The sequence below is a fragment of the Coturnix japonica genome, chromosome 3 (genome assembly GCF_054131305.1).
Source record: "Coturnix japonica strain WE chromosome 3, WE-NBRP24, whole genome shotgun sequence".
Classification (NCBI taxonomy): Eukaryota; Metazoa; Chordata; class Aves; order Galliformes; family Phasianidae; genus Coturnix; species Coturnix japonica.
In genome coordinates this window covers 45719682-45737059 of record NC_140665.1, presented here as the reverse complement: position 1 = coordinate 45737059, position 17378 = coordinate 45719682, and the positions used below count along the sequence as shown (strand labels likewise).

Sequence of the window (17378 nt, the reverse complement as noted above, 5' to 3'; positions counted from 1 at the left end):
TCTCCCACACCACAGGAGAAGAAACCTGAACGCAGATGGGACGAGAGGTGCAGGCAAGAGCCATATGCCACCCTTACCCCAGGACTGTACAGCAGCAGTGGCCTTCAGGACAAGGACAGCAGGAGCACAAAGCCTGGCACCTTCAAAGGGGTACAGCCACGAGACCTGGATACAAGGACAGAGCTGCTCTGCAGGGGACGCAGAGGATAGAGCCTGATGGCAGGGGACAGCTGTCAGGGAGCACAGGAAGGAAGCAGGAAGCCTGCCGTCGCCTGTGCTCAGGCTTATGTTTCAAGTCTTGAGGATCTCCTGTTTTCATTAAAAGGAAAAAAAGCCACTTGCTCCTCCTGGTACCAGGGGCAAAGATTAAAGTGAGAAAACTTTGAATGCTTCCCTCCGCTCCGCATGGTTTAAAATTCTGAAAGTAAATACTGAAAGTTTACCAGGCTATTTTTAATGCTGCAATTTGGAGTGACTCAAAGCACTCTGAATATTTGCATTAGGCTGAAGAAAGAATGACTCCTTTTTTAACAAGACTTCCATATTCTTAATGTGTGTGTGAATTTTATGTATGCTTAATGGCAAACATTCAATGCCTATCTGCATGCTTTCAAAACCATCAGACAATTGCCCCATAGTGTACAATTAAAAGCAGAAAAGGGACCATGACTCCTGAACCTCAGTCTCTCTCAGTATTGAGAGGGTAATAGCTCGTTTGCTGGTAGCTGTTGATTGCCATTTATTTATTAGTCAGTCTACTACCTGTCACTAGTTGGAGACATGTTCTGTGGTTTCTGTGGTTTCCTTTTAATTCCTCCAAGCAACGTTTAAATGCTTCAGATACATGAACAGGATCGGCACCTTGCTGAATGAAAGGTCTTCTAGATTGCTCATTCTTGACAGGGGAATAAGAACTAACTCCAAGTATCCCTTAGAAAATCACAAGTGCAGAGATTAAAACAAACAAACAAACAAAAAAATGCTATGGAACAACCCAACAAATCATCAATGCACACAGTAACTTCAAAAACTTCTAAACATACAGCAGTTTTCCAGTTTTCTCCTTGATGCTCTTGATATTGCATTGCTCCACCATAGCTGTGCCTCTCCAGCTGCACAGCGCCTTCCTTGGCCAGCTGGGGATGTTACCAGAGAGACGAAACAGAGCCACATGCTTTTGTGAATGCACAAATCCCAGCTCTCCTGAGGTAGCTCGGAAATGCCTCCACCCTTAACACTTCAGCAAGCTTGAGGACTGCCTGTCAGGCATAGACAGCCTCTGCTGGAAGAATTTAAAAAAATAAAAAGGAAAAAAAGAAAGAAAAAGGTCCGTTTCCCAGAATCCATGCTGACTTTTCTGCATCCAACAGTCTCAACTGCCCTCTGAACATACTCTTGCCAAAATCCCTTCCATGGTTAAGACAGAAAGGGAAGGGAAGTGGATATGCACATGAGTTGTCTGTATGGGCTGGTCTCGCAAGTGATTGCTTACTGCCCTGTGCTTATCAGCCTGAGCTCTGTGTAAAAGTCCTGGGTGAGCTCATCACACAGGCACGTAAGGCTTTAAGGCCTGACTGCTTTCAAAACACAGCTGGGTTTAAGGACCTGGGTGCAAAATGGTTCCAATTTGTAGTGCCAACAGGACCTTAATAGTATCCTACAGGCAAGCACAAGCCTTAGGCTGTCTAATTTGTATCATTCCTTGTTCTGCTTTCCCTTTCTCTTCAAATAAGGAACAATACAAGGAATGAGAACTCAAAATCCAAGTCATGCTGTCAGGAAGAATAATGGATCTATTCTGTACAAAAATGCCTTTATTGTTGGTTTGTTTACTTCAGCTGCTCTATTGTCGCGCTGCTGTCAGGGCTTTGGAAACAAAGCCCCAGCTCTGAGTCTGCCCCATGTGCTGAGCACCCAGCCCCTCTCCCCCAGCTGCCTGCACCGGGTGTGGGGCACCCAGCCCTTCCCTCTCTTGGGTTACAGCAGGGCTTGGTGCAGGAACAGCGTGCTCCACCCACCCATCACCAGTGCTGCAGAGGGGAGTTGGGAGATGAACCAGAGACACCCAGACTTCCCATTACACTCATCCCTCCTGCACAGATCCAGGCTCATGGGGATTTATAGGCGAAAAGCCTGTTAAGCTTGCAAGCGAGTTAGGCGGGCCTGGTGCAGCTTCACACATCTGCGAGGAGGCCTGAACCTTGGTGTCTGTCACTGGAAGGGCGTCTCCAAACACTACACAGTGCTTCGTGTCACTTCAGTAGTGACTAATACATTGTCCAAATGTCTCTGTTAGATTGATGACAAGGAGAGGGTATTAAAAAGTCCCAGTTCAAATAAATAACTCAGCAAAAATATGCTGTTCCCACATAGCTATAGCAACCACAGTCTGCTGGGAACTTTCGAAACAAAACAGAGTCAGAGTCCTACAGGAAGGCTAAACAAGAATCTAAATAAGAAAACAAAGGAGGCATATAAAGGATGGGGGTGGCTGCACACCATGCAAAGAAAGAATCAGCATAGTAGACTGATGTATGTATCAATGGCCACGTGGTTTTTTGTTTGTTTTTTTTTATGAGTTCTGATCCCTTATAAAAACTATTTTAACGTGAATTTCTGAGTTTCAGGAATGATGATTGGGAAAAAAACAAAACAAAACAAAACCAAACAAGTTCCAACCAGCGTTACAAAACTGCAGGAAGAATAATTAAATCATCAGAACGTCAATTTAAGTCCTCAGAAGTGGAGAAAGCAAAAGCTGAATCTCAGTGCAGTCTGTGGAAGAAACAAATGTGCTCCGCTGTTCTGATAACTTCTAATGAAGACATCCTGATAATCCTGAGGGAATCTGAGCTTCATAAACAAATAGTGTCATAGAGGGGCTTTTTGACTCAAACAGGAATAAATGTAGTCTCATAATGAGTTTCTTTAATTGCCAAGAAAAAGCCTCGGCCCCCTCTGCCCCAGCACGATGAATTGGCCGTGCCGCTGCCACGTCTGTGGAACAATACGGTGATAGAGTTGAGGCGCTCTCAGCATTACACAGCAGCTCTGTAAACAAGACAGAGGCTCGCAACAAAAACAGCAAACATTCTGATGGTAAATTCAATTTAGCTGAACCAGCTTCATGCAACGCTATTTTAATTCAGCATTACGAAAATATGCCTTCACGTGAACTATTTTCAAAAGCCTGTGACAGTGTTAGTGTGAACATTTTTTCAACCCATCCACTTCATTCCTAGATGATGTTTCCCGCCAGCTACATTCACCACAAATGCCTTCTGGTAAATAGCAGCTGCAAAGGAAGGATGAGGGTGCCAGGGTACAGCTCAGTAAACACCCTTCAGAGGCTCACTGTGCCCCAGGCCAAGCACGCTGACACACATTTGGCTGTGCTCAAACTACTCAAGCAGAGCAGAGCCCTGCTCCTAGGGTTCACCATGGTGAGGCCAGGAGCTGATGGGTGAGGGCATGCCTACATTGTCCTCATGCAAAGGGATCTGACCCTGTGCTGACAGCTGCTGGTTCACTCAGCGTAGCAGTAGCATGGCAGCGGCACAGGCTGGATGTGCACTGCTCCCCGTTGTGGCTATCCTGCTGCCTGCTGTGGGAGGCACTGTGGCCTGCAGCTCACACAGCTATTCTCATGCCTCTTCTTGTCTCCTCACCCTGTCTGTCTTGTTCTCACAAGCCAGTGCCTTTTTCCAAAGGGTGCCGTGCGGTACCAAGAAGTGCTAGAGCAGGCTGCCATCAGCTGCAACCCAGCTTGGGCAGCAGATTTTACTCAGAGTGACAGTGGCACTCAGGCTGCCTGGAGGAGGCTCTGCACCAGCACTGAGGATGCTGAAGAACAAGATGTGGCCTTATGCTAAACTACTGTAGTATTAAGGTGACCAAGTGGCTAATGGGACAATCACTTCTGCGCATCTACAGCAGTGTGTTTTGCAGAATTAAGAATTTGGCTCCAGAAAAATAAAAAAAATGGAGAGGGGCGGACACATCAGTTTTCCAGAAGATGATAGGGAGGAGAGCACGCCTAACCCCTGTAACAACATGAATGGCATGAGAAGAATAACAAACAGCTGCAATGACTGTGCCAACTCAGTGAGCCCCCTGCCAGCCCTGGTGCCTCAGGCAGGGCCCAGTGAATGCCACCGTCTCACCTTCCCAGCACAGCCCTGTGCAAGGCAAGGGCAACTGACCTGAGGCATGCATCTGCTGGCACCCACCTGTGGCTTGGGAACCTTAAATTTGCCTGAGGTGACTTGGTAATCAGTATTATGAGCACCGTGTTCATTAAAGAATCTCAACTACTGTACAAAAGAAATTCACACGCCATGGCTTGGGAGCTTTTAAACAGTGTTAGCCATAGGCATCACTGCCAGCACTCAGACAGTACCTTGTGACAGAGATTTTAAAAGCAATTCATGAGAAACAGCCAAATAATCTTGTAAATAAGAGGAAGCCTTCCCACGTATCTTGCAAGCCAAGCGTCTCTCTAATAGGTACAGGGGGGAAAGAGGGAAAAATGTGGTGATATCATCACATAAAATGAAACTACTCCTATGGTACCAAACTTCCATGATTTTTTTTCTCTCCTTTTAGCTACCTCTCGTATTGTAGATTGCGCTACTTACATGGCTGAACTCATGAAGGATTTCATTTCTGGCTGTTCACCTTCTCCAATAGTTAAGAGACAAACTGTTTGACAAGCAGTTCAAAATAAAGAAAACACAGGTCAGGATAGCTTAAGAAAAAGGAGAGTGTGGGAGGAAAACAGTCTGTGAGAAGCTGCTACAGCATGAGACAAATGAAATCCGCGCTCTCCGGACACAAAGACATAACTCTTATTTATGTGAATAGGAAACATGCTCATGCACTGAGGGGAGAATAACCACCATAGATCAGCAGAACGACTGCACTGGAGATAGCTAAAACCAGACTACATGTGCCGCAAATGTGAAAACCATTTCAACCATCTGGGCTATGTAATTTTTCACAGATGCTTTGAGAGCTGGATGGACATTGCTGCTTCTCTCTTCCCTGACATTTCTTCAACATTTGCAGATTGCTTTCTGTGACCTGTAGGGCAGCACATTGTAGAAATTCAGTCTGTTCCTTTTTGTCATCATCCCAAGTTCTCAAACCTGACGTCTGTTTTCGTACAAGGATTCTGCAAAATATCCCATTCGGTTGACCACAGACACCTGGCAGACATGAAGTTCAGTAATACAACCACGCAGACTGCAATATAACCACAGACGGTTTCAAACATCTGAACTCAGATCTCATTGTATAAAAGCTTTTTCTTCATTTCAAAATATACCTCCCTCACTTGACTCATTAAGATGCAGAGATACTGCTCTCACTCAGTTGCTGTAACTACTAAAATTAACCACCCTCCATCCCTAAGAAAGAACGTCCAGGAAAAGAAAATAAGGAAGTCCTCTTATTTTGCATTCTCAGAACCACAGCGCGAGGTGGGAAGGGACCTCTGGGTCCATCTGGTCCAATCCCTTATCAAGCAGGAACACTCAGAACTGGTTTCCCAGGTTCAGTTTTCTCAGGATAGTTTTGCAAGCATTAAAAAAAAAAGTGAATAAAACAGCAGTTTAGATTTCATGAGCTACAAGTGTTTAAAGTTTGTTATCTGGGTTTTAACCGATGGGATTTAGCTGGAGAGATTCTTTGTTTTCATTCCTTCTGTAGCTGTTGTGCAAAGGATCACGTTGTTGTCACACGATGCGGTGAATCTGTTATAACGCACTTAGTTCCAAATCAAGTAAAATAAAATCCAGCTATTTGACTTGAAGAACTGAACCTGTCCAAACCTACATTTCTGGTTCCAGTTTGTTTTGAAATATTTCTGAAGGATAACTTCTGTTCTGGCAGGCATTACTTCAGATCAGGAACTATCTGTCCTCTGATTCCAGCACAAACACAAGCCTGAAATACATGCTGTTATGTGGGCTTTGCTTAATTGAGTAACCATGTGCCCAAGGCTGATTCGGGACATATCTAAATCTTTGTTGCCACTTGATCTGTATCTGGCATTGCACAGAACTGGTCCTAATGGCAATGCAAGTATGGTGTATGTGGGATCGTGGAGCCATCAGTCACCATCCATTCTGATCATCCCCTTTATTTACATACGAATGGTGATTTTTAGAGGCATAAAGGTTACTGGGGATGGTATCTAACATAGTGAGGTTGAACTCTAACTATCACAGCATACTGAGAATAGCCCACATACACATATGGATCGTACTTGTTGGCTATGGCTTCCCAGTTTTCTAGAGGTTCTTCATGCAGGCACTGAGAGTAGCTGGCAATTTAAACCCGTGCTCTTGAACTTCATGAAGTTCCTGAAGCATTCTTCTGATGGCAAGGATAGTCTAAAGAGCACTCTCCCTTTCTCCTTCAGATATCCATGCCTGCTCCTCTCCTCTCCCAGTATTATGCCACAGACAGCTGAGGGGTGAGATGCATCAAAGTGCTAATCTGGCTGGGGAAAAAAGAAACCTGAAATCAAATTCCAGGTTATTTTTCTAGCCAGCTCACTTCTGGGACCTGGTAGTTCAGGGAGTTTCAGGAACACTTGTTGGCATAGCCTGGGGTGGGCAAGAAGGAAGAGGGAAGGATGCTCTGTGGGAGTTTAGACAGAGATCTGCGTACACAGACCAGACACTCATTAGTGATGGCTGGGCCCTGTGTTTTTTTTAACTCCCTTTCCTTCTCATGAGGGCTGTGGGGAGAAACAGGCTTATTCAGTTCTGCTGTAATGAAGCTGAAGCCTTGTAAAGCTAAATCAAGCTGGGCACAGTTTTTATAATCTTGGTAATAGTGCCCTGTGGAAATAGGCCTTGATTACAGCTAGGCAGTTTCTGAGCACTGCTTTAAGTACTGGTGTTTTTAAAGGGATCTGAAGCAAGAATGATCACTGCTGTTAGAAATAGGCAGCTTTACTTCTTTTAAACTCCACCCATAAGAGGCACAAAACTAGGTAAGCATTTTATACAAATCCACAGGAAATCGAAGAAGTTGAGGTTTGCTCTGTGATTTGACACAATTATTGTAAATATTAAGAAACAAAACAAGTAAAGGTAACAGCCAGGCCTGACTCACTGCATCCCCTCCCTTCGCTCCACAAAACCATCTGCCATCCAGTGCTACACAAAGACATGGCAGAAGAAAAAACTTTAGCCCTGCTCCAAAATCTCAAGGCACTATTTTAGAAGTCCTTAAAAGCACCCAGGGCCCTATCAGGAAGGAGCCTGGCCAGAAGGATGCTGGCCACAGTGACAGCACTGCTTTGGTGACAGCTGTTTGGCTTGCGTGGTATTGGAGGCAGCGTGACAAAGCACAGTGAACCCTAAAGAACAAACAGAAAAAACAGAAGTCCAAATTTCCACTAACTTGTGATATGGGACCACAACTCGAAGGAAATGAGAGGTATTGGATGGGCTGAGCACTATAGAGCTGCTCTCACCCTTTGCAGTCTTTATCAGAGGACAAAAGCAGAGCAACAAAGATGCACATCCCCATGTGACTGACCTAGTGATTCCTCTAAGAGGTGCACCACAACTACTTAGACCCTTATTAAGCAACAAGATCATACAAAACAAAGTAAAATCTTACTTTTTTCCTGCTACCACAACAAAAATAAAACACAATTTGCAAACACTGAAATTCTATGCAAGGCCACCTCTAACGTAATACATATTACTTTGAAAACAATGAAAAATGTAAACAAGATGTGGAATACCAAAAGCAAAAATCATAAAACCATGACACTGTCTTATCAGGTGGTCTTAAAGTTGTTCTTTGTTTACAGTGTGAGGGATTTTGCTCTCCCAACCCCCCCCCCCAGAAGAGCTTCAGGGGCTTGAGAGACATGAGAATCCTGACTGCCAGTGAAGACTGAGGTGAAGACCTTGTTGAGTACCTCAATACCGTCTCCTTCTCTGCTAATGACATTTCTCCCTTCTTGTTTATCAGACACGGTACACCCTTGTTGGTCTGTCTCTTCCAACCAATGTATCCTCCTTGTTATTTTCATAGTATCATAGTCTCGTGCGGGTTGGAAGGGACCTTAGAGATATTTTTCTCTTGCCAAGTTCAGTTCCATCTGTGCCTTGGCTTTCCTGATTCTATCTCTGCACATCTGAATGGCATTTCTGTTTTTCCCAGACTGCACATCCCCATTTCTACTGCCTGTACATTTCCTTCTTATCCTTCAGTTTAACCAGCAGGAGTTTCGCACCTCTAGTTTCAAAATCTTCTTTGCAACAGCAAGGGCTGAATTTTACCACCGATGCGATTTCTCATTTGTTTCCCTTATTGAGAGCTGTCTTTCTCATGTGATCACTATATTCAGTAATTAGGCATTAGCAAAAAATACCACGTATCACGAGAAACCCAATAAATTAAAAAGGGACAACAATATACACCCCTTGTTCTACACTCCTACTTTTGCTATTGCCAGTAGATCTGGGCCAACAGATTAGAAAATGGAAAATCTTTATAAAGTAAAGTCCTCATGCATGAGGAACACTTCATTTTTCATATAATAGCATTCAACAATATTTTCCTGATGGCGTGGGGCAGTGAATCCCCAGTGAGGTTTGCTCTGAGTGCTTGCACAACCTCGCGTGGCTGACAGAAGATCTGCTGGTTTACGAAACTGCTGTATTAGTCAAGGCAGGCCACTGTGTTTTTGCATAACAGGTAAGAACAGCTGCCTGAAAGGGGAATAAAGAAGACTATTAACCACTTTAAAAAGAAGGCTATTAAAATTCTTAACAGAACATCTTTTTAAAAATACTCTTGCCAGATAAACTTTGATGAGTGAAGAGCAGCACTAAATAATCACGTGCACCAGGCAAATGTGGAAGGCTATATTTATTTATTTTTTAACAAGATTCTCAAACTCGTTCTTAAAGATCAGTCAAAATGTAAACTGTTGTATGGGATAATTATTGGCTTAGGACTTGGCAAATACCTCTGCTGTGCTTACATATCTTGTGCTTGAATTAAAGTGCAGCCCTAGCGGAACATTTCCTGTGTTTGTGTGCCTAACAAGATGGTACAATAGATTTACTGAAGGGACCACAAAATGCTTTGATCCACAATTCAACAGAAGTGCAAAGCAAATTACAGGGACTGCTAAAGCATGTAAAGATTTTCTGTTTCTGTTTCGCTAACAATGTTAACTTATCAGGTGTCTAACACAATCAAGATGAGTGACAAAGGGGTGAGAATTCAGGCTGGAATAGGAAAAAGAAGAGCTTACAGACTGCTTAGTTAAATGTTTCAAAACAGGCTAGTTCAAGATGAAATGCACCTTAAGGAAACCTGAGAATTAGCTGAAGGAATCTTAACACTGCTTGTGCTGCTGCTAAACCTTTAGAGTGGAGGCCGGCATTCCAGAGGCTGAAGACAGGCAACCATGGTGCCTCAGTTTGGTGCTTTCCATTCAAACAGTGCTTTTGCATCTCCCTCTCTATCGTACACTCTGAAATGTTATTCATAATTCCAACTAATGCTCTCCAATTAAAATTCTACTTTGGTCGGATGGTCTGAAAATGTTTTGCAGATCAGATTTTTATGGCATTTGAAAAAGCAGTAATTTCAACGATGCTCTCAATAACAGTAGAAGAAAGAATAAATGTAATTCATTATCTTTTGCGTGTGTTCTCAAACAAACATTCTGAACTTTAAGAAGTAGGTGTATTCCAAGTAAGCAGACTTCTAAAGACAAGTTTCTGAAAGCTTTACAGAATAAATAGAGTGTTTAATTTACACTGAGTACTTGACTATCCATTTACCTGCTATGTCATTTGGTTTGTAACTGAATTGAAAAATTGAATTGAAAAAACAAAAGAATCCTATAATAATAATAACCCCACTTCTAAGGTACTAATCAATTTGCAAATCATTTGTCACGGCTGGCTACTAATAAATACAAGAGTATTAATTAACACACATCACTCATTTCCCTTGAGAAACACTGAGACGGTAGAAATCCTTCAAAAACTACAAATAAAGTAACTGACTACTCCTGAAGATACTGCATGAACAAAATAGACAGATCACAGGTCTTAGTATAAGTTAAACATCTACCACTGAAAATGAGGAACTTTGTTTCAGATATTAAAAAAAAAAAAGAGAACTAAATCATTTTTTAATATATGGATATTCATTGATAGGTGTTGTACAGAAAAGTATGATATAAAAGATGATATAATTAGCAGCAAGTCACTGTCTGGCTTTTATTATCCTTGTTCTTTCACGGTGCATTTCTCAGTCAAGATTACAAGGCTACTGTTTGTTGAGTACTAGTTTTTAAAAGGTTGAGCTAGTTGATGCTGTTGGTGCTGGTAGTGTTACTTTTGGCTGTGGAAGGAGCCCCTCTGATGAGAATTAAACATCAGGGATGCTCCTCAGCCACCGTAATGGTGGTTCAGTGTGCATGAAACAAAAATTCCATCACCCAACCAACAAACCAAATAAGGACATAAAGCTCAATGGTGGGCAAAACCAGTAGTCGCGTAGCTGGATGTCCTGATATGGTCACAAGGATAGCATAGACAAACCTGTATATGGTTTATGTTACTCCATTCTGCCAAGTAGTAAGACAAGGGCTCGATCTTACAGGATGCTGGAAAGTGCTGTGTTGTCAGCCAACAGGCTTGTCATACGCATTGTTATATTCAAGAATAAAAATGCAGGTCACCTCCATTCAGCTATTTAAGTGACTAAAATTAAACTCATGCTTAAATGCTGCCTCTTGGAAGACCGTGCTTTAGTTGCGCTGGAACAGGCAGCAAAGCACACACTGGTGCACACGGAGTAAGGCCATCTCTGAGCAAGTAGGTTGGTAAGCATGCACGCGTGACACATCACAGCTTGCAGTGCTCTGCTGCACTCCAGGCATGGGCAGAGCAGACAACTGACCGCCACTGCAAATTCTGTATATGTTGATGTATTGCTCTACACACACACACAAAAACAACCCTAAATTATCTGATCTAATAGATGACAAACATAGATTTCTCAGGGAGAATCTATAGGTATCATTCCCTGATGTTACAGATGCCCAGTAAAACTGGTTCAGGTGACAACACAGCAGCTGCATAGCGGCATCATTCTTTCTTCTTTCTGCAAATGGATATGGCACTTTCATTTGATCCTTACTGATATTTCATGTTAAAAAATCACTCCAGAATAATTTAGTAAAATTACACTTACACTTCTCTGACTAGAGAACAGCAGTTTTGAGAGTCTGATGACAACTTGCAAGCCATACAAGGCTTTACAGTGAAACGTAGGTACCTTGTAAATATTTTAAGTCAAGTTATTTGAACACCAGGTAATCTTAAACACACACACACACACGCTCAAATCCTGCAGAGAGAAACACAAACATAACTGTATAGAATCTTTTTTTCTCAGAAACTTTGTCAAGTTTCTTTGTTAATAGCATAATTATAAGCCCAAATTCTTAATAATTATGCAGTAGATTTTCTTAAAAAATCTGGTTTGTGTACTGGTAAGACGTTCAATTAACAATTTTCTTCCTTTTACACAGGTAATGCTGAAAGTCCTATATGAGTGCAAACAACACATCCCTCCCACAGATAGCACTATCTCCCTATTCTTTGAGCTCTTCCACCACGCTGACATCATCATCAGCAATGTCAGTGAAAAGCAGGTTCTTATCTCTGATCGAAAATGAATTCAAGGACAATAGAAACACATTTATCAAAAATACTTTTCAATTCCAGATTTGGAAATATTTGAATTTTCAGAGATAGAAGAGCTATCTGCTAATTTGCTTCCTCATCTGGATCCCAGCAATCCATTACTCCACTGATTTGAGCTGTTGGCAGTTTGCATATACTACCAACAAACTTTCTGGATCCTTTGGCGTTAGGTGAATACAAATAAGCCTTCCTAAATAAATAAATAGATCTGTTTCTGGCTGAAATGATAGTCCCATGGTGGCCTGCAGTCATTTTTGGCATACGTGAAAATCTGACATCATTTAAGGGTTGCTGGCAGGTTCTTAAAACACAACAAATATTTGAATCCTCTGCATAAAACATCACCTCCCAGTCAATACACTTTATATCTTGTTACTTCAGCTATGGGAATCTCATGTAACGTAAGTTCTCTTAACATCAAAACAATATTTATGATCTGTGGACTGAGAAAAAAGAAAGCGGTAGCTGGTTAGATCAGATCTTGCTCCCACTTTCCTGACAGCTCTAAAAGAAAGACTGAAGGGAAGGAATAAAGCTTCCCAGTGATTCGTACCCCAGCTTTCCAAAACCTTCACAGCTTTCATTATTTCTGTTATAATGAATCAACAAAATTCCTTTCCACTTTTCTCAGCTATTTGGCTCCCTATCCTTCATGTGATTTTAGTCACTGGAAGTAACTCATACCTCCTGCAGGGAGTCAATCTTTCATTCACTCATTTCCTTAAAAACTGGGTCTATTGCCTCCCTCTATCTTGACATGTCCCAAGCAAGCAGTCCAAAAGCAATCAAGAAAGCAGTTGTCCCATCTCTCTTGCTAACTGCTTCTTAAACTCAACCAGTAAATATATGATATGGTTTCCATTTTTGTCAGTGTTGTCCCAGATACCAGGAAGAGACTTCATTTTGCATGCCAACACCAAAGAAATGGATTAAAATAGCAATGCAGCGTAACTTTATGCAGTGAGTTTTTTAGTGGGGGGGGAGGGAAGTTAGAACTGTCAAGAGCAGCTTCAACTTCAATGACTAACTACAATAAAATGCCCCATGCTTTGCTCAGGCACTTCTGCTATAACCCAGTCCTTAAGTACCTCCAACTGTACAGAAGCAAAATAAATGAAGAAGTAGGAAATTCAAAGCACTTTGATAGCACTTAAAGTATGCTTTATGTAGTTTTAAAAATGGCAGACATTGATAAGCTGCGTTTCAATTTGCTAAAATTACATCTGGGGGGAAAAAAAAGGTCAATCCTATGTATGTCTTAATAAAGACTATGAAAAACCCATCTTGCTACTGGATTTTGTTATGAAGTTTTGATGGCTACCAACAGTCAGTACTGACTAATGAGTGTAGCACCTATTTCCTTGTTACCTGTGTGGTATACTCTTCATTCACACTGTTCCTACCTTATCTTTAAGGTGTTTTTGAAGAACACAACATGCATCCTGTACATTTCTGTTATTTCAAAGAAGGCTTTAATTGCTTGTAATTTCGTCATATTTTATTTGAAAAAGCACTGTGATTTAACTTCCCAACTGACTCATTTCCAGCCTATCAGCAATACTGATGTAATGTTCTTTTAAGCAGATCTGTTTTCAATCCAGGACAGATGCAGGGTATTACTTTTTATTTTTACTTTGCAAACAGAGGGATAATGAAATCACTTTCACCGTGGTCTATAAAACACAGAGATTGATTCCTGAGGCTTACTTAAGGTTCTGTCAACCTGTCAGTAAGCATGGGGGGAAAATTAGGGCTTACATAACTACCAAATTTGAAAGAGATGAGTTTTGCAATGCATCCTCTTGAGAAATCAGCAAAATGTTAAGCTGTGCCATTGGGATCCAGCCACGTCAGACATTTTAAACAAGTTTTAAGGAGACGGTGCAATTCTGTTGCTCTGCAGTTCAAAGGCAGCACATCTCAGAAGCAGGCACTGGGTCTTGAAATGCACGTTCCATTTTCAGAATTGATTTAAACATTAATGCTTGTGTTTTTAAAATCAGGAATGAAGCTTCAAAGACACTGCAATCCCTCTCAGCAGTAAAACTGCTCTTAGGTTGCTCTCTAGCTTGAATAAAAGTAAATTACACTAAAATTCTCATTTATGAAAAACCGAAAAGCCTTCAACAGAAACAATGCCCTGGCAGTAATAAACATAGAAATACCGATGCCTTAAACAAAATCACATAAAAAAGAATATGGCACTGAAAATGGGTCCATTTCTCTTTCTTTAATATGTAAAAGAAACAGCATTACAGAACTAGGCATGCAACTGGCTTTCTACGTGTTAAAAGAGAACAATGAATGCATTTATTAGAGCAAGATTACAAGAGTTGAAATGAAAATGTGACCTATTTATCCTGAAATTATAAGCATGTGCCACACAGTTATTTTTCTCAGAAAACAACAACAACCCAAAAGAAACAACACAGCAACAATAACAAAACAACTTGAAAATAATTCTGATTCCTTTCCCTAAGGGCAGTGATTTTTAGCCCTGCACAGCAGGCTCCAGCCTGCCATCTGAGGAGCATCTCCTATCATCTGCCCACACCACACCTCCCTCTTCAGATGCTCAGAGGATGCTCAGACATGGAGCTTCCAGAAGAAAGGAGTTTAGATTTGCATCTTATACCCCACTGATGCATGTGATAAAGCTCATTTCCTCTTAAGGCAGACACATCTGCACTGGGGCTGGCCAGAGTCTTAAATCTGCTATTTGTGAAGCTCTTCATTAGTGAAACCTGGACTTCTCTGGAGAAAGGAAATATACATGCATATATAATTACTTGCCTATGCAAATCCATGCTAGCATTTGTTCCAAAGGGCTAGATCATGGCCTCAAGGAACCTTGTCCCCAGATGTCCCCATCATAGATGAAAGGAAAAGTAGACCTTGCAAAATGCAAATCTTATTGTGGTCCAGCCACAGAAACCTCACTGATTATGTACTGAAAGAAAAGAGTGCAGCACAGGTCCAGCAACTGGAAAAGAATGCAACTGTGATATACACACTGCTGTACTGCAGGTTATGATTATTCTGTCATTTACCTTTTGAAAACACTGGCTAGTGCCAGGTCCTGATGTCTCAGCATCCACTTTTTCTTTTCTATTTTGAAAAGCTTTTGCCTGCACTGGAATTTGCAGCTGGGAGGAATGGCCTGCAAACTAGTCCAGAAGACAAACTTTGGCCCAAAGCAAAGGCAGCAACATCTGCTGCCATCATGAACGGCCTTCTGGCCAAGTTCAGTCACAAAGGGGAGTGCTAAGCAGCTGATCCCACCTCTCCGTTTTGTCTGTAAGATCCCATCTAAATTAATATAAAACACACTGAAAATTAATCAATACATTGAGCATGGCTTACTTGCTCTTAGAAGGGTCAATCAAAAAGGCATTATTTACATCAATCCTTCTGAAAAGTGAAGATTTAAGCATCTGCCCTTGCATCCTGAAAAACACACTCCTTGAATCACAGCTGCTTTCTCAATTTCATTTCAACTTTAACTTTAGTGCTCATCTTACTGCTACTACAGCATTATTATTGTTATTATTACTATTATTATATTCAAGGTTTCTATTATGTAAATTGCATTTGTTCTGACAGCAAGAGACAAACCCTACTTGCATCTGTGGAAATGGAAAATGTTTTATGGCAATCTATTGTCGTCTTTTTATTTATTTATTTTTATTTCCAGACAAAAACAGGAGCCATTTAGTTAACTAATAACTTGAATATGTAAAACACTCATGCATTCCTCAAGCCATCTTCAAAATAATTTTCACTAACATTGTAAATATATTTAAAACGTATCTGTAGCATAGCTTAGGTAACTGAGAAGGTGAGATTGCTGGGGAGAAGGAGCGCAGAGTTTTAGTTTTGGCTCATTGAATGAGTTATTGTACCTCTGGAGAAAGCTACACCATTGTGTATTAGCTTTCCTACACTCTGTATATTGTTTGCAATGTTTATTTTCCTGCCTTGTTGACATACTTGGAGGAATTCTCGATTAGCACACTGCTGTCTCATGCTTCAGATAACATATAGGAAAGAATGCTTACCATGTTCTAGTCATCTACACACAAGATCAATTACATGTATGATGAAACTTTATGCATATGTGCTGAACACTAGTAATATGGAAAATGAGTAGGATGCACAGGCGAGGTTATTTTCTTCCATAGGTTGCATTAATTGTATACACTACAGGAAATAATTTTCCCATCTATACTCATCTCTTCTTAAATAAAAGCATGTGGAAATCTCAGAATGTACCCTTTAAAAAGAAAAAGACACAATCAAATGAAAATCAAACACCAGAAACTAAAAAATGACCCATGAACATAACGAGGGGCCAAAAAATGCAGTGATGGGGCCTGGGCCTGACTGGCTACCTAGCAGCCTTACAGAAGAGCTCTGGGTTTTCCTGTTGGTTATCGAGTTGATGGTGAGCCTGCAATGCACCCTTGTAATGATAGAGGGTAACTGCGTGCCAGGTTGAGTGAACCAGAGAACATTCGTGGGTCTGAGGAGTTGGTTGTTCTCTACCTTCAGCACCTGAGGCCACATCCAAAGTCGCGTGGCCAGTTTGGACAACAACACAAGAGAAATACTGATACAATGGTGAGGAATGCAGCAGAGGCAAAGAGCTGTGGTGCTGGACCCAACCCAAATACTGCCCAGTTTGCTTGCCCCAGAGAAGACACAGCAGAAGGGCAAGCTAACCACAGCCTTCAACTAGCAAACTAGTAACTTACAGAAGACAGATCCTAACTCTTCTCAAAGAGGTATGGCAACAGGACAGGTGCCAACAGACAAAAATTGCAACAGGAGAAATTCTGATAGATACAAAAATGCTCCACAGTGAGAATGGTTCAGCGCTGGGAAGGGCGCCTGGGGAACTGGTAGCATCAGCAGCCCTGGAAACTGTTAACATTTGACAGGACCTGATCTAGGTTTGAAGCCAGCCTTCCTTCCAGCAGGCAGCTGGGACGAGATGGTCTCCATAAATCTCTTTCAGCTGAAATTATTATGTGATTCTATAACTTATGACTAATAAGAAGCATCATTAATGTTCCCATTATTTGTGTGCACTCTCTCTCTCTCCCACCCCCTCCTTTCCCTGAGGGGACATAGGCCAGCCAAGATGGACATAATAGTCTAAGAATATCCTTAAAAGTAGTACACCCTGTCCATGTAAGGTGTCAAGTATGAAACACTGCTGTTGGCAAATATCCAGATGCCAAAATATAAACTTCTAGGGCTCAGCTGGATTCTTTACTTGTCAGATCTGTGTCATAATTGCTGTTTATCCACATTCTTCTTTGCTGACATATATTTGCAGTCTTATGGTCCCACTGATTTAGCTGATCATTTTGTGTCTGCAAGGAACTGTATAATTAATTATTGTGATTTAAACCCTTAAAACAGATTAATGTTATTTGCCAGTAAAGTTAAGAACGGAAAGCTGACATCTTCACAGTCTATATTTATGCATTAGCTTTATGTGTCTTAATGAATCTAAGCATCTTTTAGGGCCTGTCCACACTGGCAAATATATTAAAAAAGGAACACAATTCAGAAATACTTCATTGGCAAATTCATACCTCAAAGTCA

General features: G+C 41.4%; 1 protein-coding gene across 7 annotated transcripts in view; it reads right to left on the bottom strand.

Moving 5' to 3' along the window:
- The window catches only part of LOC107311550 (SAM and SH3 domain-containing protein 1), a 482619-nt gene that overhangs the window by 140616 nt on the left and 324625 nt on the right, over positions 1-17378 (bottom strand). The gene's annotated exons all lie outside the window — the stretch shown is intronic.